Source organism: Panthera leo, chromosome B1, assembly GCF_018350215.1.
Source record: "Panthera leo isolate Ple1 chromosome B1, P.leo_Ple1_pat1.1, whole genome shotgun sequence".
In the NCBI taxonomy this organism is placed as follows: domain Eukaryota; kingdom Metazoa; phylum Chordata; class Mammalia; order Carnivora; family Felidae; genus Panthera; species Panthera leo.
The window spans coordinates 202,529,954-202,551,671 of record NC_056682.1 but is presented as its reverse complement, the minus strand read 5'-3'; the positions used below and the strand labels follow the sequence as shown (position 1 = coordinate 202,551,671).

The 21,718-nt window shown below is 60.4% G+C and overlaps 1 protein-coding gene across 6 annotated transcripts in view; it reads left to right on the top strand.

Annotated features, from left to right (window-relative positions):
- The first annotated feature begins 594 nt into the window (after positions 1 to 594).
- Positions 595 to 21,718, top strand: part of RGS12 (regulator of G protein signaling 12) — a 120,953-nt gene continuing 99,829 nt past the window's right edge. The window contains exons 1-2 of one of the 6 annotated variants that reach the window (XM_042937031.1): positions 15,127 to 15,436; positions 15,718 to 15,849. The gene's annotated coding sequence lies outside the window, so the exon portion shown is untranslated. Of the gene's footprint in view, positions 633 to 15,126; positions 15,437 to 15,717; positions 15,850 to 21,718 lie in introns of those variants that run through there. The other 5 variants (XM_042937030.1, XM_042937027.1, XM_042937029.1 and 2 more) reach the window with 5 other exon arrangements.

Sequence of the window (21,718 nt, the reverse complement as noted above, 5' to 3'; positions counted from 1 at the left end):
CGGGAAGGGACTCGGGTGGGCGGGTCGGGAGGGGAGTCCTGGCGGGGGCGCACGAGGGGCCGAGGAGATGGGAGACCTGGGCAGGTGTGTAAGGTGGAACCCGGGGAGGAGGCGCAGGAAAAGCCCCAGAATGGGAGGGGATCGGGGCCTAGAGAAAAGAGAGGACTGGGCGGGGTATCTGGAAGGATTCCACCGCGGGAGTCTCCGTCCACCTCCGCGCGGGCAGCGGAAGTCTTGTCCCGGGTCCGGAGGCTCCGCCCCCCCATATCCGCCGCTCAGGCCCCGCCTCCGGCTGAGGCCCCGCCCCTCATTTCTTTCTACCCTCGTCCCCTGGAAGCCTGGCCGCGCGCCCAGTCTCTCACCCCTGTAGACTCCGCCCCCGTAGGCCCGCCCCGCCCCTGGCGGCTCCGCCCCGTCACCGAGGCCCCGCCCCACAGGCCAAGCATTCTGGCTCGGTCTTGGACCCGCCCACGTCCTTAGAGACCACGCCTTCCACCCGCCCCGCCCCCGCGCAGACCACGCCCCTCCGCCCCCCGCCCACCGGGGCTCCCGCCCCCCGGGCGGGCGGCGGCAGCGGAGCGACCGTTGCGCGCGCGGGCGGAGCGGATCGCGGCCGGCGGAGCGAGCGGCCGGTAGGTTGCGGGCCGGGCGCAGGGTCGCCCCGCCTCCGTTTCTTTCTTCTCTGGGCGCGCGCTCGCGCGCTCCGCGGCCCGGCCGCCGGCCCCGCCCAGCGAGGCCGAGGGTCGAGGGGTCCTGGGGGCGGCCGGCGTCCCGCTCGTCTGGGTCCCCGCGTCCCCGGGCCGCCCGGCCGCCCGCCGCTCTCCTTTTGTTCCTGGGCCCTCCGCCGAGGACTTTGTCGTGGGCCCGCGCGGGCGGACCCCGCCGGAGCCTGGGTTGTGGGGTCTCCGAGGGGCCGACCGGTCCTTGGCAGGACCCGAGGGTCCCGGGCCGGAGTCGGGGTGGGGGGCGGCGGATGGGCCGAGAACCGGGGCCCGCCGTGCCCACCGCGCTCGCCCAGACCTGGGCCGGAGTCCGGGGGCCCGTGTCTGCGTCCGGTCTGGAGTTTCCTGGTCGCCCCCATCAGGCGGCCGCATTGTTTGGGTCGAGGTGTCTCCAGGGACCCTAACTCCAGCGATTAACTGTGGCAACGTCAGTGCAGCGGCCGGGAGGGTTTCCCGGTTGTGGGGTGTAGACAGGGCGGCCCAGAGTTGTGGGGTGTGGACAGAGCAGCCCAGAGTTGTGGGGTATAGAGAGAGAGTGGCCCAGAGTTGTGGGGTGTAGACAGAGCGGTCCAGAGTTGCGGGGTGCAGAGAGTCGTCCAGAGTTGTGGGGTGTAGACAGAGAGCGGTCCAGAGTTGTGGGGTATAGACAGAGAGTGCTCCAGAGTTGTGGGGTGCAGACAGAGCGGCCCAGAGTTGTGGGGTATAGACAGTCATCCAGAGTTGTGGGGTGTGGACAGAGTGATCCAGAGTTGTGGGGTGTAGACAGAGTGGCCCAGAGTTGTGGGGTGTGGACAGAGCGGCCCAGAGTTGTGGGGTGTAGAGAGAGAGTGGCCCAGAGTTGTGGGGTGTGGACAGAGTGGTCCAGAGTTGTAGGGTGTGGACAGAGTGGCCCAGAGTTCTGGGGTGTGGACAGAGTGGCCCAGAGTTGTAGGGTGTAGACATAGTGGCCCAGAGTTGTGGGGTGTAGAGACAGAGTGACCCAGAGTTGTGGGGTGTGGACAGAGTGGCCCAGAGTTGTGGGGTGTTGACAGAGCGGCCCAGAGTTGTGGGGTGTGGACAGAGCGGCCCAGAGTTGTGGGGTGTTGACAGAGCGGCCCAGAGTTGTGGGGTAGAGACAGAGAGTGCTCCAGAGTTGTGGGGTGTAGACAGAGAGCAGCCCAGAGTTGTGGAGTGTGGACAGAGTGGCCCAGAGTTGTGGGGTATAGACAGTCATCCAGAGTTGTGGGGTGTGGACAGAGTGATCCAGAGTTGTGGGGTGTAGACAGAGTGGCCCAGAGTTGTGGGGTGTGGACAGAGCGGCCCAGAGTTGTGGGGTGTAGAGAGAGAGTGGCCCAGAGTTGTGGGGTGTGGACAGAGTGGTCCAGAGTTGTAGGGTGTGGACAGAGTGGCCCAGAGTTCTGGGGTGTGGACAGAGTGGCCCAGAGTTGTAGGGTGTAGACATAGTGGCCCAGAGTTGTGGGGTGTAGAGACAGAGTGGCCCAGAGTTGTGGGGTGTGGACAGAGTGGCCCAGAGTTGTGGGGTGTTGACAGAGCGGCCCAGAGTTGTGGGGTGTGGACAGAGCGGCCCAGAGTTGTGGGGTGTTGACAGAGCGGCCCAGAGTTGTGGGGTAGAGACAGAGAGTGCTCCAGAGTTGTGGGGTGTAGACAGAGAGCAGCCCAGAGTTGTGGAGTGTGGACAGAGTGGCCCAGAGTTGTGGGGTGTAGACAGAGTGGCCCAGAGTTGTGGGGTGTGGACAGAGCGGTCCAGAGTTGTGGGGTGTAGACAGAGCGGCCCAGAGTTGTGGGGTGTAGACAGAGCGGCCCAGAGTTGTGGGGTGTGGACAGAGCGGCCCAGAGTTGTGGGGTGTGGACAGAGCGGCCCAGAGTTGTGGGGTGTGGACAGAGCGGCCCAGAGTTGTGGGGTGTGGACAGAGCGGCCCAGAGTTGTGGGGTGTAGACAGAGCGGCCCAGAGTTGTGGGCTGTTGACAGAGCGGTCCAGAGTTGTGGGGTGTGGACAGAGCGGCCCAGAGTTGTGGGGTGTGGACAGAGAGCAGCCCAGAGTTGTGGGGTGTGGACAGAGTGGCCCAGAGTTGTGGGGTGTGGACAGAGCGGCCCAGAGTTGTGGGGTGTAGACAGAGAGGCCCAGAGTTGTGGGGTGTGGACAGAGTGGCCCAGAGTTGTGGGGTGTGGACAGAGCGGCCCAGAGTTGTGGGGTGTAGACAGAGAGCAGCCCAGAGTTGTGGGGTGTGGACAGAGTGGCCCAGAGTTGTGGGGTGTGGACAGAGCGGCCCAGAGTTGTGGGGTGTAGACAGAGAGCAGCCCAGAGTTGTGGGGTGTGGACAGAGTGGCCCAGAGTTGTGGGGTGTGGACAGAGCGGCCCAGAGTTGTGGGGTGTAGACAGAGAGCAGCCCAGAGTTGTGGGGTGTGGACAGAGCGGCCCAGAGTTGTGAGGTGTTGACAGAGTGGCCCAGAGTTGTGAGGTGTTGACAGAGTGGCCCAGAGTTGTGGGGTATAGACAGAGAGTGCTCCAGAGTTGTAGGGTGTAGACAGAGCGGCCCAGAGTTGTGGGGTATAGAGAGTGGCCCAGAGTTGTGGGATGTAGAGAGAGAGTGGTCCAGAGTTGTTGGGTGCGGACAGAGCGGCCCAGAGTTGTGGGGTGTAGACAGAGTGGCCCAGAGTTTTGGGGTGTAGACAGAGCGGTCCAGAGTTGTGGGATGTAGACAGAGTGGCCCAGAGTTGTGGGGTATAGACAGTGGTCCAGAGTTGTGGGGTGTAGACAGAGTGGCCCAGAGTTGTGGGGTGTAGACAGAGCGGTCCAGAGTTGTGGGGTGTAGACAGAGCGGCCCAGAGTTGTGGGGTGCAGACAGAGCGGCCCAGAGTTGTGGGGTGCGGACAGAGCGGCCCAGAGTTGTGGGGTGCGGACAGAGCGGCCCAGAGTTGTGGGGTATAGACAGAACCCCAGGGTTGTGGGGTGTAGATGGAGAGCAGCCCCAGAGTTGGGCGCAGACAGGGGCTTCCGAGTGTGCCTCCTGGCCTGGCACCCGCCCGGCCACTTTCCTGGGATGAGGCCTTGGGCAGGTGACCGCCCACTCGTGCCTCAGTTCCCCTTAGAGGGTGGCTCGGGAACGTGGCCTGCCAGGAGGCCGCTCTTGGTCATGAGGGGTCTGTCTGGGGCCCTGGGAGCCGCCCGTGTCAGTGATGGTCACCGTGTGCTGTGGGCGGGGCCCGCGGGAGGCCGGCGGTCCCGCAGGGGGCCGGCTCCGGAGAGGAGGGGCGCAGCGGAGGGGGCAGCACCCCCACCCTGGCCGTGGGGTGAAGCGCACGGGGAGGGGTCCTGGCGTCTGGAACGGGCAGTGGGGGAGGGGAGGGGGAGTAGAGCGTGGTTAAAGTTTTACTGTGGAAACATAATTGTCACCGTGTGAACTTCATAAAAATGCCACCCCACCCGGTGGGTTTGACGACCAGAGACCGCAGGCACGCAGGGCTCGGCGCGGGACCCGGACTTGAGGGACGCTCCTCAGGTGGACGGCCCAGTGCTTGGGTGCCCACAGCGAGGGCCCTGGCCGACGGGCAGTGAGGGACGTGGGCACTTCTGGGGCCATGGGGACCAGCGGGGCGAGGGAGGCCGTGGTGGCCAGAGGGAAGGCCGTGGACTTGGGCTGGACGCGCGGGGCGGCCTTGGTGGCTGTGTCGTGGGGTGGGTCGGGGTGAGGAGAGGGGCACCGAGCAGGCCTGCGCGGCAGAGAGAGGGCAGCTGCCGGTGCTGGCAGCCCCAGGGTCAAGGGCAGGCCTCGCTCCCGCTTTCTAGAATGAAGGCTGCTGGGAAGGGAGGGCCGGGGAGCAGATGAGGCTGTAGGGCCGGGACTGGGCGCTGGCTGTGGATGCCGGAGGGCGTGGGGGGGGAGGGGCAGGGGGGAGGCTGGTTGAGGCTGCAGGACGCACGTGGGAGGGACGGGAGGGACGGGAGGGACAGGCGTGCTGGCGGCCGTCCCTTCCACCCTCCCAGGGAAGACGACAGGGGTTCACTTTGCGACTGTGTGGTCTCCCGCCCCATCTGTGTCAGAACCAACCGGGCCAGGCAGACAGTGAGGACGCAGGAGAAAACAGGGTGTCGGGGCGGCAGGCGGTGGGTGCAGCAGGTGCCCTGTTACGTTTTACCTTTTCTTTGACTTGGTGGAAGTCCTGTAAACATTGCTTTTTCGAATTAGCGCTTGAAAGAGTTTCCTGTGGCTGCTGTAACAAGTCACCACAAACTTCGGGGCTTCCGCATAGGAAGCCAGAAGTCCGAGATGGGTGTCACCGGGCCGAAACTGGGTGACACCTCGCTCCGGGAGAGCCCAGTCCGTCCCCTCTGAGCTTCTGGGGGCCGTCCTCCGTCCTTGGGCCCCGCGTCCCCGGCTCCCCGGCTCCCTGCCTTCCTCCCACAAGGGCCCCTGCCATTGCAGACCCGGGGCCTCTGCCACCTGCACGTTGTCACACCTCCAAGTCCCTGCTGCCTGTCGGTGGCGTTCCGGGTCCGGGAACTGGGACCTGAGTCCCGGGACCGCTGCCCAGCCCCCCGCCGTGCTCCGCACCCGGGGTCTGGGAGGACCGCCTTTCATGTCACACAGCTTCTGGGGTGGGGCCGGTGGCCCGGGCAGAAGATCGGCCTCAGGCGACTTGTTCTTACTGCTTGGGGGGTGGGGCGTGGTCGCTGCTCCCTTGACCGTCTGATGAAAACTGGAGTCTCTCCTGAGACGCGCTCTCTGTACACAGGCGCATGTGATTTTTACCCGTGATTTCCGGCTTCACGCGTTCAAAAGGTCACCTGATCCGTTGGTCCCTGTGCACCGGGCGGAGCTTTTCCCACAGACGACAGGTGCTTTGTCCTTTCTGGCCGTCTTCCGTCTCCCATCCCGTGGCTCGGCTGTCCCCAAGCCTCTAACCATGGTGACCCCTGAGCTACACCCTTCCCCGGCTGTGTTCCTGTTCACACGGTCATTTCTAGATAGACACACACGCACACACGCAGATGTGCACACGCAGATGTGCACCCACACACGGACGCACACGCACAGACCTATCCCTCCACACAGACACAAGACACCCACGCAGATACTGAGGGGTACACACGCACACAGATCCCCACAGAGGCACACACGGACACCTTCCCACAGACACAGAGGCACCCCCAGACACGCGTGCACACACACACCGTGCTACTCACCTTTTTCTGCATCTTGCTGTCCCTCAACCTGGGTCGTGATCACCCCTCCAGGACGCTGGGCGAAGGGCCAAGACGACAGATCGTCCACGCCTCCTGCAGTGTCGTCTGAGCTTTCCGTTTTGCCACAGGTGCGGCGGAACCTCTGCTCTCCCAAGGCCCCTCCACCCCTTCCTCTCCCTCCACCTCCCACCACAGTCATAGCTTTTGGTTAAACCTCTGACCCTAGGGATGGTTTGTCACCGACCGGCCAGGACACTGAGTGCAGCAGCTTTCCCACCCGGCCCTGCCACCCGCCTATTCCAGAACTCTCTCCTGCCTTACACCCCCATTGTGGCGGCGCCTGCTGTTGGGGCGTCTTCTCCCGGGGTCCCGCGTCCTGCCCCAGTCTGTTCTGGTCCCGGGAAGGCCCCTGCACGGCTGTCGCCCAGCGTCCCCTGTGCCACTGTCCCTCTGTGTCGGTCCCCGCACTCTGGACCCCTCTCTCCGCCTGGGCTCACTCCTCGTTTTGCTGAAGGAGGTATTCTGGATAGCTAAGGGACATTACGTAGATATTACTCTCATCTTTGGTTCTGAAAATATCTTCACTCCTCAGTTACTTTTGGTTTAGCTGGGTATAGAATATTGAAAATACTGAAAAATATTTTCTCAGTTTTTAAAAAAAGTTTTTTTTAATGTTTATTTATTTTTGAGAGGGAGGAAGAGAGAGAGGCAGAGTGTGAGCAGGGAAAGGGCAGAGAGAGGGAGACACAGAATCAGAAGCAGGTTCCAGGCTCCCAGCTGTCAGCACAGAGCCCGACGTGGGGCTCGAACCCAGGAACCATGAGATCATGACCTCAGCCAAAGTCGGACGCTCAACCGACTGAGCCACCCAGGTGCCCCTATTTTCTCCGGTTTTTGAAGATGTTGCTTCGTGGTCTTCCGTTTCCATCACGGGTGCCGTTCTGACTTCAGTTGTCCCGTCTGTGATCTGGCCCCAGGAAGCTCACGGGGGCTTCCCTTGCTCCCCCAGTGCCCCGAACTAGCCCATGATGGTGCTTGTTCTCAACGCTGTGCCGCTGTGCCGGGCACGGGGTGGGGCCCTTCAGCCTGGGGACTGACTTTTCTGTTACTCCCGTGAGAATTTCCTGCTTTCAATCTTGAGTTCTTTCTGGAACTCCGTGTATCTGGAATTGGGATCTCCTGGCTGACCTGCTAATCCCCTGATCTCTTTTCTCCTCTTGTTGATCTGGGAGACGTTTGCTCAGCTCTCGGGAGATTGTGTCCCATTGTCTCCCAGCCCTCTGTTAGTCCCTTTATCGCCATTATCCTTTTCCGTTTTCAAGAGTTGTTTTGGTTTCCCTTTTCTTTAAAAAAAAAAAATATCATCTTGTTCTTTGTTCAGAGATTTAGGACCTTCTTTTCTGGAAGATAGTAAACATACTTCAAGTTTTTATTCTGGTTTTCTTTTTTCCTTCTCCCCCCCCATTTTTCCTAAGACCATAAGACCATCTCTTCCATGAGACCAGGGTTTCTTCCTCAATAGCATTCATGGCTGATCTCAAACACCTAAAACTGCCGGGCGCGTAGAAATATCACGTAGTGTTCACATGTCCTGTGTCATTACTGATGTTGGGTGGGAGGGACTCGGGGGGTTTCCACCAGTTGCTGAGAAAGGTTTTCAGCATCTCCCAACACCGACTGCATTGGTCCGTTTCCGCTTTTTGCTCCTTCACGCTTGGTTCATGTGTGTGAATCTTTTATTAAGTTGGCACACGTTTGTGGGGATGATTGTGCTGATGAATGGGGCTTGAAGCCTCATATTAAGTCAGCCCTCCGAGCTTCCTCACGTTTACTGTTTGCACGGCACACCTCTTCCGTTCTTTTGTGCTCAGCCTGTTTGTGTCCTCGTGTTCAGAGTCAGCTTCTTATAAAACCTACGGTTGAGTCCCGATCATGTGTCCAGTTTGACAGTGTTGGCTTTTGAATGTGAACGTTTTATCCATTTACATTTTTCAGTGTTTAAATATCCCTCCCCCAAATTGAAGAATTTTTTTATTAGCTGATAAATAATAAACACAAATTCCTCCAAAGCAACTTGGGGGTGGGGAATAAATAATATTGGGAATATTCCTTTTTTTTTTTAAGTAGGGTTCACGCCCAGAGCAGAGCCCAACATGAGGCTTGAACTCACGACCCTGAGCTCAAGACCTGAGCTGAGAGCAAGAGTCGGACGCTTAGCCGACAGAGCCACCGAGGCACCCCTATTTGGAATACCCTGAAATTTTTTTTAATTTATTTATTTTGAGAGAGGGAGAGAGAGAGAGAGAGAGAGAGAGGGAAGCCCAAGCAGGCTCTGTGCTGTCAGCTCGAACTCACGAACTGTGAGATCATGGCCTGAGCTGCAATCAAGAGTCAGATGCTCAACTGACTGAGTCACCCAGGTGCCCCATAATTTTTGTTTTGAAAACTCATGTATTTGAAAAAAATTAAGGGGGGGGGGCGCCTGGGTGGCTCAGTCGGTTAAGCGACCGACTTCAGCTCAGGTCACGATCTCACAGTTCGTGAATTCGAGCCCCGCGTCGGGCTCTGTGCTGGCGGCTTGGAGCCTGGAGCCTGCTTCGGACTCTGTGTCTCCCTCTCCCTCTGTCCCTCCCCGACTTGTGCTCTGCCTCTGTCTCTCAAAAAATAAATAAATGTAAAAAAAACATCGGAAAAGAAATTAAGAGGGAAACACCAATATTTTAAAATATTTACTCACACGTCCACCGCTTCTGGTGTGCTTCCTTCCTTCCTGCAGATTTGTGTCTCCGTCTGGTATCCTTTCTCTTCCGCTTGAAACGCTTTAGCATTTCTTGCCTGTTCAGTGACAAATCCTCCTGGTTTTCATTTATCTGAAATGCCTTTATTTTCCTTCAGTGTTAAAGGATCTCTTTGCCGGATGTAGAATTCCAGGTTGCCAGCGTCTTCTGGCTGCTGCATTTGTATGAAACCCTGTCATAGCCGTGGCGTCCCGTGTGTTAGGTGGCAATGCTGCTTTCCAGCTCTCGTCTTTGTCTTTCAGCGCTTCTGTTTTGTTTCGTGTTTCGAAGTTTATTTATTTATTTTGAGAGGGAGAGAGAATCCCAAGCAGGCCCCGTGCCGTCAGCACTGAGCCCGACACAGGGCTCGGACCCGTGAACCATGAGATCGCGACCCGAGCCAAAACCAAAAGCTGGACGCTTCACTGACGGAGCCCCCGACACCCCTATCTCTCAGCACTTGAGTGCGATATGCGTGGGACGGTTTTCTTGGTATTCATCCTGCCCTGGCTTTGTTGAGCCTCTTGGATCTATACGTTTGTAATTTTTCACCAAGTCTGGGGAAAATTCGTTCATGGTTTCCTCAAGTATTTTTTTCTATCTCATTTATTCTCTCCTTTTGGTGTTCCTGTTACATTTATTGTTGGTGCTTGATGTTGTCCCACTGGGCATCAGGCTCTGTCCGTTTTAAAAATCATTTTTGTCAGTTTTCATATTGGGTAGTTTCTATTAATCTGTCTTCAAGTTAACTCACCCCTCCTTCTGCCTCCAGTTTGTTCTTAATCCCATCTGGTGAGTTTCCACATTTCAGTTACTGTAGTTTTTATTTCTAGAATTTCCACTTGCTTTACAAAAAAAATTTTTTTTTAAATTTTAAAGTGAGCTTTACACCCAGTGCGGGGCTTGAACTCGTGACCCTGAGATCAAGCCGCATGCTGTACTGACTAAGCCAGCCTGGTGCCTACTTTTATTTATAGTTTCTGTTTCTCTACTGAGATATGTCATCTGTTTATTGTGATCATATTTTGCATTAAAGTTTTCACTTTATATTAGCTGCCTTAAGGTCTTATCTGCTAATTTCAACCCCTGGGTTTCTCAGGATCAATTTCTGTGGACTTGTTTTTCTCTTGACTGTGGGTCATCCTCCCGTTTCTGTGAACATCGGGTAATCCTTGATCATGTGCTGAGCGTTGTGGACGGTCCACTGTGGTGATTCTCGTTTCTGGAGAGTTTTGCGTTTTGTTCCGGAGGTTAATTTGTCTTGACTCAAACTGAGATCTCCGCTCTCGTCTCTGCCTCACGCACTTGGCCTACCAGCTCCTCGCTTCTGCTCCTTGGGGCAGCTCAGGGGCTGGCCGAGGGCCTGGGCTGAGTTTACAGACCCACCTCAGGGCTATCTGTCTTCCACGCTGCCTCCTTTCTGAGACATTGAGGTGTCCCCCTCACTTCCAGCTGTGCCCAAACTCTGTTCTCGGCCGTGAAGCTAGGAGGCTTGCTGCCTTCCACCAGAGTTCCAGCCGTCTGTATGAATGCGTGTCTTACCCAGGGCAACCCGTTCTTTTAGGGGACGACCCCTCTGCTTTCCACCTGCTTTTCACGTTCTCAGGTGCCTTCAGATGGTTGGCTTTCGTATCTTGTAACCGGCTGGAACTTGATTTAGCAGCATAGGAGAACGCGTGAGGCTCTTTGCTTCACTGCTAGACCTCCTTGTGCTTTGCTGAGTAGCCAGGCATCGATCTTTGGGTTCACTTGTTTCTCGTCAGGAGAATCCGGGAACCAGGGAGTGAGCGCCTCTAGTCTAAAAGCTTTTCCTTAACAAACCCAGGACATCGTAAAGCCCAGGGCTGGCTCTTCTGTGACCTCTCGGGCTGGCGACCCCGGGGCCCGGCTTGAGTTGCCTGGGCGTGGGGCTCCATCTGAGGCCGGAGCGGAAGGACGCAGACCACTGGCTCAGGCACCGTGTCCTCCACCCCACCGTCTAGTTAGACCTGGGGCAAAATGCTTTCCGTGCGCGGTTTCCGTCGAAGGTAAGGTGAAGGATGGGGCCCCTGTGAGGATTAGCTAGGATAGCGTGTGTGCGTCTCACGTGGGGGACTTTTGTCGGTGACCGTTAGTGACGTCACGTCTGGGCTTGCGGTGTCGTTGCCTGAGTGGATGTGCCCCGGAGGTGCCCAGGTGGGAGGCTCAGACCTTGTGGAGCACGTCTTTTTTTTTTTTTCTTAATGTTCATTTATTTTTGAGAGAGAGAGAGAGAGAGAGAGAGAGTGTGAGTGAGCACGAGCAGGGGGCGGGGTGGGGTGCAGAGAGAGGGGAACAGAGGATCCGAAGTGGGCTCTGAGCTGACGGCAGAGAGCCCAGTGCGGGGCTCGAACTCACGAACCATGAGACCGTGCCCTGAACCGAAATCAAGAGCCGGACACTTCACTGACCGAGCTGCCAGGCGCCCCCGTGGCTCCTCTCTGAACGCGGTCAGAGGAGCTGAGCCCGGGACACATGTTCCCCGGAAGGTACTGGGCAGGTGCCCAGACCACCCGCTCCCCAGGGCCCCGCGTCCCTGGTTGCCTGGAGTCCAGCCAGATTCTGTGTCCAGCCAGATTCAGAGTGACAGCCGGTTCTGTGGGGTTCAGCATTCAGCAGCCCGTCGGCTTCCTCGCTGAGAGGCCCGGGCGGCCGGGGCCCAGGGGGAGGAGGGCTCCCTGCGCCCGTCTGTCGTGGTAGTCTCCTGCGGCTGTGGTGACAAAGCCCCACAAACCGGGGGCTCCAAGTAGCAGGAATTTGTTCTCTTGCCGTTCTGGGGGCCAGGAGTCCGCATCCAGGTGGCGGCAGGGCTGTGCTCCCTTCGGGGCTCTTCTGGGGGCCGCTGGTGGTCATGGGCTGTGGCCGCACCGCCCCGCCTCTGCCTCCGTGTTCACGTGACCTCTCCCCGGCCTGCGTCGGACCTCCCCTCCGCCTCCCTCTCATAAGGACACTTGGGATGGCGTCCGGGGCCCGCCCAGATCATCCAGAAGCATCTCCTGTCTCAGAATCCTTAACGTAAGCCCGCCCGCCCGCAAAGACCCTGTTTCCAAAGGGGGTCGTTTCCAAGTTCTGCGGATTAGGGCCTGACGTCCTTGGGGCCACCATCAGCCCACGACGCCCTGCCAGGACCTGGGAGGTGAGGAGCCAGGTGGGGTCGCCAGGGGGCGGGGCCTCCTGCCCGCGCGACCCCCTCTGGTCACCCCTCCTCCATTGCTTCCAAATGGGGTTCTGCCCTCAGCCTCCCCGTGGGCGGGACCCAGCCTTCCCCACGCTGACGTGGGCACCGGGACTGGGCGTGTTTGGGGCCTGTCCTGTCTTCCTGGGAGTGACAGAGAAAGATGTGGAGAGCAGAAGGATTTCTGTCAGCCCTGCCTGTTCCTCCAGATTCCTGTAGGGAATGGCCGAGACTATATGTGGGCAGGAGAATGTCACGTGGGGGGCCTGACATAAGGCCCATTTGTTGACGAGGAAAATCGTTCTCAGCCTTTTGTAGGTGTTCAGGGATGAGGCAAGGAGGCAGGCGAGGGCAGGGGATTGAGTGAGGGGGGCCGGCGGGCAGGTGGACGCAGGGTTGGCTCGTCCCCTCCTGTTCTTGGCCTGCCGCTGTCCACTCTGCCCAAGGAAGCGGCTGTGAGGGGTCGGGAGAGGTGCGGGGAGGGGGGGGGGCGAAGGGGGAGGGTGAAGGGGGCGGGAACGGAGGTGACAGTCCGGGTGCAGGTAATGGGAGACGGCCGGGCTCCCGCAGAGAGGAACCAAGGGCTACTGAGTCACCACGAGGGCCTCCCCCTCCTCCGTCCCTTCGGCTAGATTTGTCAGACAAAACACCATGCGGTATTTGGGACATATTTAGACTAAAAAGTTACTCATTTTTTACCTGAAATTCACATTTCACCGGGTGTCCTGTATGTTTAACTCGCTAAAGCCGACAACTCCGTAGTCCCGCTGTGCCCGGGTTGAAAAACCACAAACAATAAATATTGAGTAGAGATAAGAAAGGAAAGTTAGGGGGCACCTGGGTGGCTCAGGTCACGATCTCGTGGTTTGTGGGTTTGAGCCCCGTGTCAGGCTCGGTGCTGACAGCCTGGAGCCTGGTAACCTCCTTTGGATTCTTTTTTTTTTTTTTCTAATTTTTTTTTTTGATGTTTATTTTTTTCTGAGTGGGGGAGGGTCAGAGAGAGAGGGAGACACAGAATCCGTAGCAGGCTCCAGGCTCCGAGCTGTCAACACAGAACCCGATGTGGGGCTCAAACTCATGGACCGCGAGATCATGACCTGAGCTGAAGTAGGAGGCTTAACTGCCTGAGCCCCCCAGGTGCCCCAAGCCTGCTTTGGATTCTGTGTCTCCCCCCTCTGTGCCCCTCCCCCGCTCCTGCTCTGTCTCTCTCTCTCTCCTTCAAAAAATAAAAAAACGTTAAAAGTAAATAAGTAAATAAATAAATATTTAAAAAAAGAAAGTCGATTAACAACAGGAAGGGAAAATCGAGATGGCTTAGCCCCCGTATTTCAAGATACTGAGCTAGAATTTGTTTCTGGAATGGAGAATAGCCCCCCAGGCCCATCAGCTACAGATCCCGGAGGGTCGCAGTTCCCGCTTGGCGTGCTCCTGACTCTCGGCAGTGGTCAGGCAGGTGCCCAGAGCAAGCCGGGCTCCCGGGAGGTCTGCCCGCTGGCTGCGGGGGTAGGTTGGCCTCAGTCTGCCCTTTGGGTCCTGCTGGGTCCTGGCCGTGGGGGCTGGGCGGGGGCGGGCTGCGGCTTCCGGCCCTCCTCTGAGCTCCTGGTCGGCGTGGCGCTTCCCCTCCGTTAGGACTTCTGAAGTTCACGGCCTCGGTGTGTCCTCCCCTCTGGCAGGTGGACCCTGAGTGGATCCGGATCCTGCCTGGCCCCGCGTTGCCCTGCTCGCGGATGGGTCCCGATGCCCACACATGCTCCGAGTGTGGGTGCCGCTCCCTCAGAAGGACGTCGGAGGTGACCTAGTGCCACCCCTGGGCTGACAGCAGACGCGGCTGGCGTGTGGGGCCCGCCGGTCCGCAGGACAGTTGGGGCGTCGGTGGGCATTGGAGGAGATAGTGGGGTCCGAGCTGAGCCGGGGAGCGGTGAAGGATGGGGAGGAGTGAATTCTCCGAAGGAGTCGGGCTGCGTGGTCTCCCGTGCGTCCCCCTGACCTTCCGTGGGTGGCCGTGCCGTCCGCCAGCAGCGGCTGGCACCGGGAGGGAGGCGGGGCCGTCACTGTCACTGTTGACAACGGTCTTCCTGTGCTGCCGAAGGAGCCGGTCCGCAGCCGCCGAACGAATGAAGGCGCCCACGGGTGAGGCAGGCGCGGGACGGTCCCGAGGCGGTGACCACAGGCCTGCACGCCAGGCACACTGCGGTTTGGGCTGGCCTCGGCAGGCAGGCTGGGTCCCCAGAGAAGCGGGCCAGCGTTAGTGGTTGGAGATGAGCCCGAGGGAAGGTGCGGGCAGGTGGAGGCGGCCCCTGGTGGGCCTGGTGGGCCTGGTGGCTTCAGGGCAGGTGCCGAGTGAGCGGGAGAAGGCGCGGGGCTGAGCTCTGCCCCGGAGGCCAGGTGACGGCGGGCTGCTGCGGGGCGCTGGGGGTCTGGCTCGCCTCCCTTCTGCCGAGCTTCCTTCCGTAATCGAGGTCTTTCTTAAACTCCTTCTTGTGTGGAAAACGTCCTTCATGTGACGTGAATAAAGGAAGTCACGTCGCGGCGCCCCCGCCTCAGTAGCTTTGTGCCGTCCAGCACGGCGGAGGGAGTGCAGAACGACAGGGGAGAGTCCGCGGGGCAGGCCAGTGACCGGGCCCCTGCGTGTGCTCGGGGGACGCTGGTTGTGGATGTGGACGCCCATGCCTGGTGTCGTCCCAGGCTGCAGACTGCCCCACCCCCGAGCCCCTGTGAGCCCGGTATGACAGGGCGCACTGCCCTAGTGGTCGAGGTCTCACGTGTTGATTTCTCTTTGAGATGAGAGAGCATGTGACGTTTGCTCCTCTTGATGGGCTCGCCCACAGATTTTGCTTGATGTAAACTTTATGTCCCAAAAGATTAGAATCCCTCAGGAGATATATGAGTGTTTTTGAGCCAGTAAAACGGACCTTTGTAATTTAAATGATAGTCTTTCTGCCGAATGTAGACTTTGTCCTCCTCACGCTAGGAAAAGGGCCAGTGCTGGGTTAGAACTGCTGCTGGGAGCCGGCCGGGGCCTGTAGGTGGGACACCGGGAGCCGGCCGGAGACACCTGTGCCGCTGGGCACCATCCTGTCCCCGCAGGCCCTTGTGTCTGGAGGGCTTTGGGCACTTGCGGTGGTCGCGGGCCTCCCTGTGCGGCCACCGAGCCATGACTGGGGCCCGTGACTAGGACTGGGGAGCAGGGGCCGAGGGGGGCTCAGCCGCCCCCCCACCCCCACTCGCACCACCGCCCACTCAGGGCCACGAAAGTTCTCCTGAAGGAGGAGGCTGGGGAAGTTTCCGGCTAGTGTTTCAAGCTTTCTTTATGTAGTCAGTATGACATTAGCATAACTCTTTCTTCGACTCCACGGTATTTTCGGTGTTTTCGGAATTCCTAATGCTATTAGGCTGCGGGTAGTAACTGTACATACGTTTTTCTGATGTGTTCCGAGAGACGAGACCTTCAAGTTGCCAGGGTTTAAGCTCTTCTCTCTTTTTCTTATTTCTTTCTCCTCTTTCCTGATTGCTTATAATCGCCCTGTTTCCTGATCCGAGAGCTGCTTTGCTGTTGGAGTAAGTTCTGGTCTCCCCTGCTGATCCCCGCGGGGGTGGGGGGGGCTGGGGGGGCTGCTTAGCGAGGGGCTGGCTCTTCCTGGGGAGTGGGGAGCCCGGCCAGGAGGGCAGACAAGTCGCGCTCTCAGATCCGAGGTCCCTGCGGCTTGGCCTCTTGGTTTCTTTGGACGTGAAGCGTTGAAACCTCGGGAACCGGCATTAAAAAAAGCCCCACGCACAAAGGCTGCGTAATCACAAAGTGCCGAGCTGGAGCATTTTCTGTGTTGTGCTCTTCTGTTCAGCCTTCTATAAATCAGTCAACAAGCACACACGCTAATCATCCCCGTGGCTGCTGAGCTGCCCCCCAGGCTGGATTGGCGTCACACTGGGGGACGAGGCCACCGAGGAACCGAGACAGACTCTTTGAGGGCCAGGTAAGTAATTTTGTCGGTAGAAAAACCTCAAGGGAGGTCAGCCTCTCACGTGCTGACAGCGAAGCGAGAGGCGGCCGGGGGCGTGCCGACGGGCCCAAGCGGAATTAGCCGAGTGTGTTCAGTCATGACTGGGCAGCCTCGCTTTCCTCGTTGGCGCGACCTGCGAGGTCCCAGCGGGGAGGTAGTCATCCGGTGGCCCTTTCCCTCAGCCAGCGTGTTCCGCTCGGTCGTCCGTTTCTCTCAGGTGTGCACGGTACGATTTCCTGACTCAGCACATCACAGATTAGGTTTGAGGGAACGTATTTCGGAGCGTTAAGCATGCGTTGCTGCCCGGAAACAAATGCAGGCTGCTCTGTGTCGATAGTAGGAGTGAGAGCAGGTCAAGTGAAATCGTTCACGGTTTTGCTCGTCACCGCTGCTGCGTAACAGGTAGTCCCTGGCACGTGGCGGCAGAGGACGACCCGCGTTTCTCACCTCGCAGCTTCTCTGGTCGGCACTGTGAGGCTTAGTTGGGTCCTTTGTCCCGGGGCTGTGCCCGCGGTGGTGGCCAGGCCGCAGCGGGGGACGGTCTGCATCCGGGCTCGGCTCTCGTGGGGGCGGCGGCCCCGGAAGACGTGACGCAGCTACCGGCAGGCCTCGTGACCTCGCCGGCTGGCGGCCTGAGACATCGTTCTTTGCCGCGGGGGCTGCTTCTTAGGGCAGCTCGCGACCCGGCAGCTGACTTCCTTCGGCGTGAGCGAGGGAAAGCTGAGGAAGACAAAAACCAGTGTCTGTAGTGCTCTAGGAAGTGACGTCTCCTGCCTTCTGCCCTGTTTACTAGGGGTGAGGCGCCAAGTTCAGCCCGGATCCCACGGGGAGGGACTGCCGAGGGCGGGACGACTAGGAGGGTGCCATCGACTTGTATCACAAACACAGAGAGGCGGCAGGGGGCTCTGTCACTGTCCAGCCTCCGGCCCCAGTGAGCCCCGTCCCCCCCACGTGCAGAACACTCCTCCCGAGACCCTCCCACGGCAGCGCCGGCTCCAAGTCCCGAGTCCCGCCACGTAGACGGACTCCAGGCGTGGGTCGGCGGCCCGGATGTCGCTCCCGGGCACAGCCCCCCGAGCGCCCCCGCTCCCCATCCTGACCCGGGGAGGCCGCTCTCGGCCCCTCCACCTACAGCGGAGCGTGGGACGGCCGCTGCAGACACGCCTGCTGCTGACGAGGGCGTGCGAGGGCACGAGGGGTCCTCGGTGCGTCAGTGCTGCCTGGCAGGTGTGCAGGTGCCCGGCTGGGTCCCCGGTATTTGTGGAACGGATGCGGACAGGCACCAGCTTGCTCCGTTGTATCAGCAGAGCCGTTGTAGGGCCTCGGGTGTTTAGGGGAAAGCGTGAGATTGTACACGCGGAAGGCACTGCCGTCCAGTAGCCGTTTTAGAAGAGTGTCCTTCTTTCGCCCCCGAGTCCAAGATGTCTTTTAGGGAGGGCACGGGAAATCTCCCTTGCCCGGTCCGTGGGGGGCGCGAGCCCACCCCTCTAGGACGTCCGGGGGCTCGTCGACGGCGCACTGCTGGTGTCTCTCGGGCTCTTCGTGTCAGGGCCGCGCCGTGGACGCCGGTGGGGACCTCTGGGAGCATCGCCCGCCGCGCACCCGGCCGGCTGGCTCGGGTGAGTTCGGTCCGCGCCTCTGCCGACGCGGACGTGGGGGCAGCGGCCCGACCCCCCCAAGGCAGCCCCGCGCCGGCTCGAGCTTGCGCCACGGGTGAATAAAAAGACACGCGCCCGGCGAGTCCAACAAACGGCACGAACGGGAGGCTGCTCCCAGACAAGGGACACGCAGTTCATCGCGACCGCCGTCGCCACGGGCAGACTCACACACAGAATGCCTCGTTCGGCGCCTCCCTTGCCGTTCGTTGACCGTCGCGCTCACAGACGTGTTGGGACAGGCCACCCTTCCCTTGTGGAGCTGCCACAGGTTTGAAGTCTCGGGGACGGGTTTACGGCTCGGCTGCTCGCACGAGTGCTGGAGGGGGCGGCCGCACGTGGGGAGCGTGGCCAGGCCGCGGGCGCCCTGTGGACACAGCGTGGGGACACGGCCGCCGTGACCCTGCCGCGACACCACACCCGGGCCTGCCGGTCAGCCGCCTTCTCCCCGCTCGCGTGTTTGTTCTTCCGCCCGCCTGTGGGGAGCCGCAGAAGCTCCCTGGGCTCTGCCGTCCTCTGGTGTTTTCTGGCAGGTTCTGTTCCTTCATACAAGACCTGTCTTCTCTCTCTGAAAGTTTTTATTTTATTTTTTTAACGTTTATTCATTTTTTGAGAGACAGAGTGAGACACAGAGTATGAGCGGGGGAGGGGCAGAGAGAGGGAGACACAGAATCCGAAGCAGGCTCCGGGCTCTGAGCCGTCAGCACAGAGCCCGACGCGGGGCTCAAACTCCTAAATGGCGAGATCGTGACCTGAGCCGAAGTCGGACGCTCAACCGACTGAGCCCCCCAGGCGCCCCTCTCTGACAGTTTGATGGGACTCATTTCACTTACCCTGCGCAGCATTTGGTGGCCACTTTGTTTGAAGGTTCCCGTTTGTCTGTAGCTCGGGAAAAGAGTCCGTTAATTTTTGGACCAGCTAACCAACCAGGTTTTATTGGGTAAACATTGACTACCACTAATGAATTTAGTCAGTCTGTCCATCCACCCACCCACCCACCCATCCATCTGTCCACCCCCCCTCCCTCCCCATCCATCTGTCCTTCCCTCCGTCCTCCATCTGTCCATCCATCCACCCATCCATCCATCCATCTCTCCATCTATCCCCCCCCCCCCATTCCCTCCATCCATCCATCACTTCCATGCCCCGCCCCCCATCTCTGGACCTGTCTCCAAGATTCTCTGAAGAGAATTTTGTTTTCCACATAATGTACAATTTAAGTCCTACAACCCAAATGCACCCTACCAACCTGGGGAACCCTTTCTGGCTGCCCTCTGTGGGTGATGTAGCGACAGACGAACAGAGAGACTTATCACCGAATTATCCACGTTTTCTTCCCCTCCAGTCCCGCTTGTCCCCTTGGCGGCTTCCTGCTCCAGCCTATTCTGTATCGATCCTGCCCCTGGTCCCCCTGGTCCCCCTGGTCCCCCTGGTCCCCCTGGTCCCCCTGGCCTGCCTGCTCCCTCTAGAGGCTGCCCTGTGTTTGGGGTTTTGTAGACTCTGTTCACTTGTTCTTCTGTTTGTGGTAGCCTTTTCCTGAGGCCGCCTCTTTGTGCATGTGTGTGCGTCCTGGTTGGGGTTCTGGGAGTCTCTTTGGGACCCCGCTTGTGTCCGCTTCTGCCCGTGTGTCTGGCTGGTCACTGAGACAGAAGCAGCTTTGAGGAAGAGTTTGTTTCGACCGTTAAGTTTGAGGTGCCCCCAGACTTGCGGGAGGGTGTGGGTGGGAGATCAGCATGTGGGAGACCCTGGCCTCGAGGGGTCCAGTCGCTCGGGGTGGAGGGAGCGAGCTGGGACCCCCCACACTCGAGGCCAAGCAGAGCAGGACCCGGAAGAGAGAGGCGCAGCGTGTTGAGTTTGTTGAGAAGCCAGGGAATGCAGACCCAGCAGAGTCCGTGGGACGCGGCTCCTGGGCTCGTTGGTGGCCAGGCGAGCGTGTTTGCGGGCACGAGGGGCCGGAGGCCCGTTTGCAGAGGGAGGGCGAGGGTGGGAGGCGGGGTGCGGAGACCCCAGGAGGGCGAGCCTTGGAGGCGCTGCGAGGGGAGGAGAGGCGCTGCGGGAAGGTGAGTCCGGCGAGAGCTTTCCTCCTCTCCAGTTCAGGGGGGCTCGGGGACTGTGAGAAGCTGTGCGGTGGCCCACTTGAGAGGGAGCCACGTCACGCCAGGGGAGAAGGGGAGAAGGGCAGTGGGCGTGGCAGCTTCCTGAGAGAGTGGGGGCCTGGGGGGGAGGCCTAGGCGGAGAAGCCAACCCGAAGTGGGAGGGTGTGCGCAGGGGGGGAGGGGGGAGGCTGTGCACACCGGCCGCGTGGCCGCTGGGCTGGCGGGACTTGTCTGTTCCCTGCAAAGGAGAGCAGCAGGGGGCCGAAGATGGGTGGGTCTGGGTGCTCATGAGCGGAGCAGGACCCCTCAGGGGCTGAGGAGCATGACTTCGGGGCGGGGCCCAGGCCCCCCGGGCAATGGTGGCCGCACAGCACGTGCTGTGGAGAAAGCCCGCCGCCAGCTCCCTTGGGGTGGGGTGTCCCCAGGTGGGCGCGGAGGATGTGAGCGTGGACGAGGATCTGAGCGGGCTCTTTCCCGGTGGACGGGAGGCCGAGGGGGAAGGGCAGGGGTCACCAGGGAGCAGGGGTGAGGCCACGGTCGGAGAGGAGCCGGCGGGACACAGGTGGCCCTGAGAGGGCTGGCCAGGGTGAGGAGGAGGAGGCTTTGGGGTGAGGAGGCTCAGGGATGGCGGAGGCTGGGGGTGGCACAGCTGGTGGACTGCAGGTAGGGTGGGGGGGTGCGGCCTGGGCCCAGGGGAGGCGTGCCGTCCTAGGTGCATAGATGGATGGGGTGGGGTAGGTGGAAGTCAGGGACCAAAGAGGAGGAGTGGGAGGAGGGGGAGGGGGGGTGTAGGGGAGGGGGAGGAGGTGTTTCTAGCAAAAGGCGTGTTTGTCGGGCAGAGTGAGGTGGTAGGTGGCCGAGTGTGGGAAATGGGTTCGTAGCTGCGGGGAGGGCTCTCAGCTGTTAGGCCTTAGGGTCACCCACGAGAGGAGGACTTTGAAGCTAGAGAGGAAAGGGGTCCTGGAGGGAGGAGGGACAGGGGCATGGAGCTGGTGGCACCATTTTGTGGGGCACAGCGGGTGGGGGCCGAGACTGCCCTCCGGTCCCTGCCGCGTGTGCTGTGCCCTCGGGTCACTTGGAGGCGCTACCTGAGCCGCAGGTGTGCAGCCGGCGAGTCCGCGGGCGCCTCCCAGTGCCCTTGTCCCTGAGCCGTGGGGTCCTCCAAGGAAGGGCCCGTTCCCTCACGTGGCAGTCCTGGCCTTGCCCAGGTCCCACCCACAGTCCCGCTGGAGCCCCCGCTGTGCACAGGCATCGGGCGGGTGGTGGGCCAGGTCAGGGGCAACGGGAAGGGCCCCTTACGGGTGAAAGGTCAGCGGGGACGTTGGTTGTTGGTGCCTGCTAACGGCCTGGAGGGGTCTTGGTGAGCCAGGACCCCACCAGCTCGTCCTCGGGCGTTTTGGGGACCTGCCGTGCCCGGGAGGGCAGATCCCAGGTTGGTGTAGGTTTCGGGGAGGGCGGGGAGCGTGTCCTGGGTTCTAGGGAGCTTTCCGGAGGTCAGGCTGCGGGCCGCGAGGAGCGATCAGACTGGGTGAGGCCGGGATGCAGGGACGGTCAGCGTGCGTCCTGGGGTGCGTGACTGCGCGGGGGATGCGTCGGGTCCCCGTGCACGTTGCGGGGAGGTGGCGCCTGGTGGTGTTCGGTGGCTGGAGGTGGCTTAGGGGGAGGGTACGAGGGGCGGGGTCTGCTGGCCGGGTCCCAGTCGGAGGGCGTGGCGTGGTGCCGCCAGGCTCCCGCCGCGGAGGGATCGAGGGATCGGGCGTTGGAGGGGCTGTGCGTATGGGTAGCGCCTGCCGTCCCAGCCCTAGGGCTGCTTCTGCCTCTTCTAGGGACCCCTCTGTGTGGAGACGGAGAGAGCTGGGTTCAAATCCACCGGTGACGCTCACTAGCTGTGCAGCCGTAGGAAGTTACTCGGCTTTTCCGTGTGTCCATTTGCTCATCTGCAAAGTGGGAACGGTCGTACCCACGTCAGGGCGCCGTGCCTTGCGGACACGCGTGTTGCTACGTGTAAAGTCCCGGGAACAGCCCTGGAAGGCCCCCCACCGCGAGCGCTTCCTCCGCGCCCGGCGCTGTGCCCGAGCTCCCCGCTCCTCC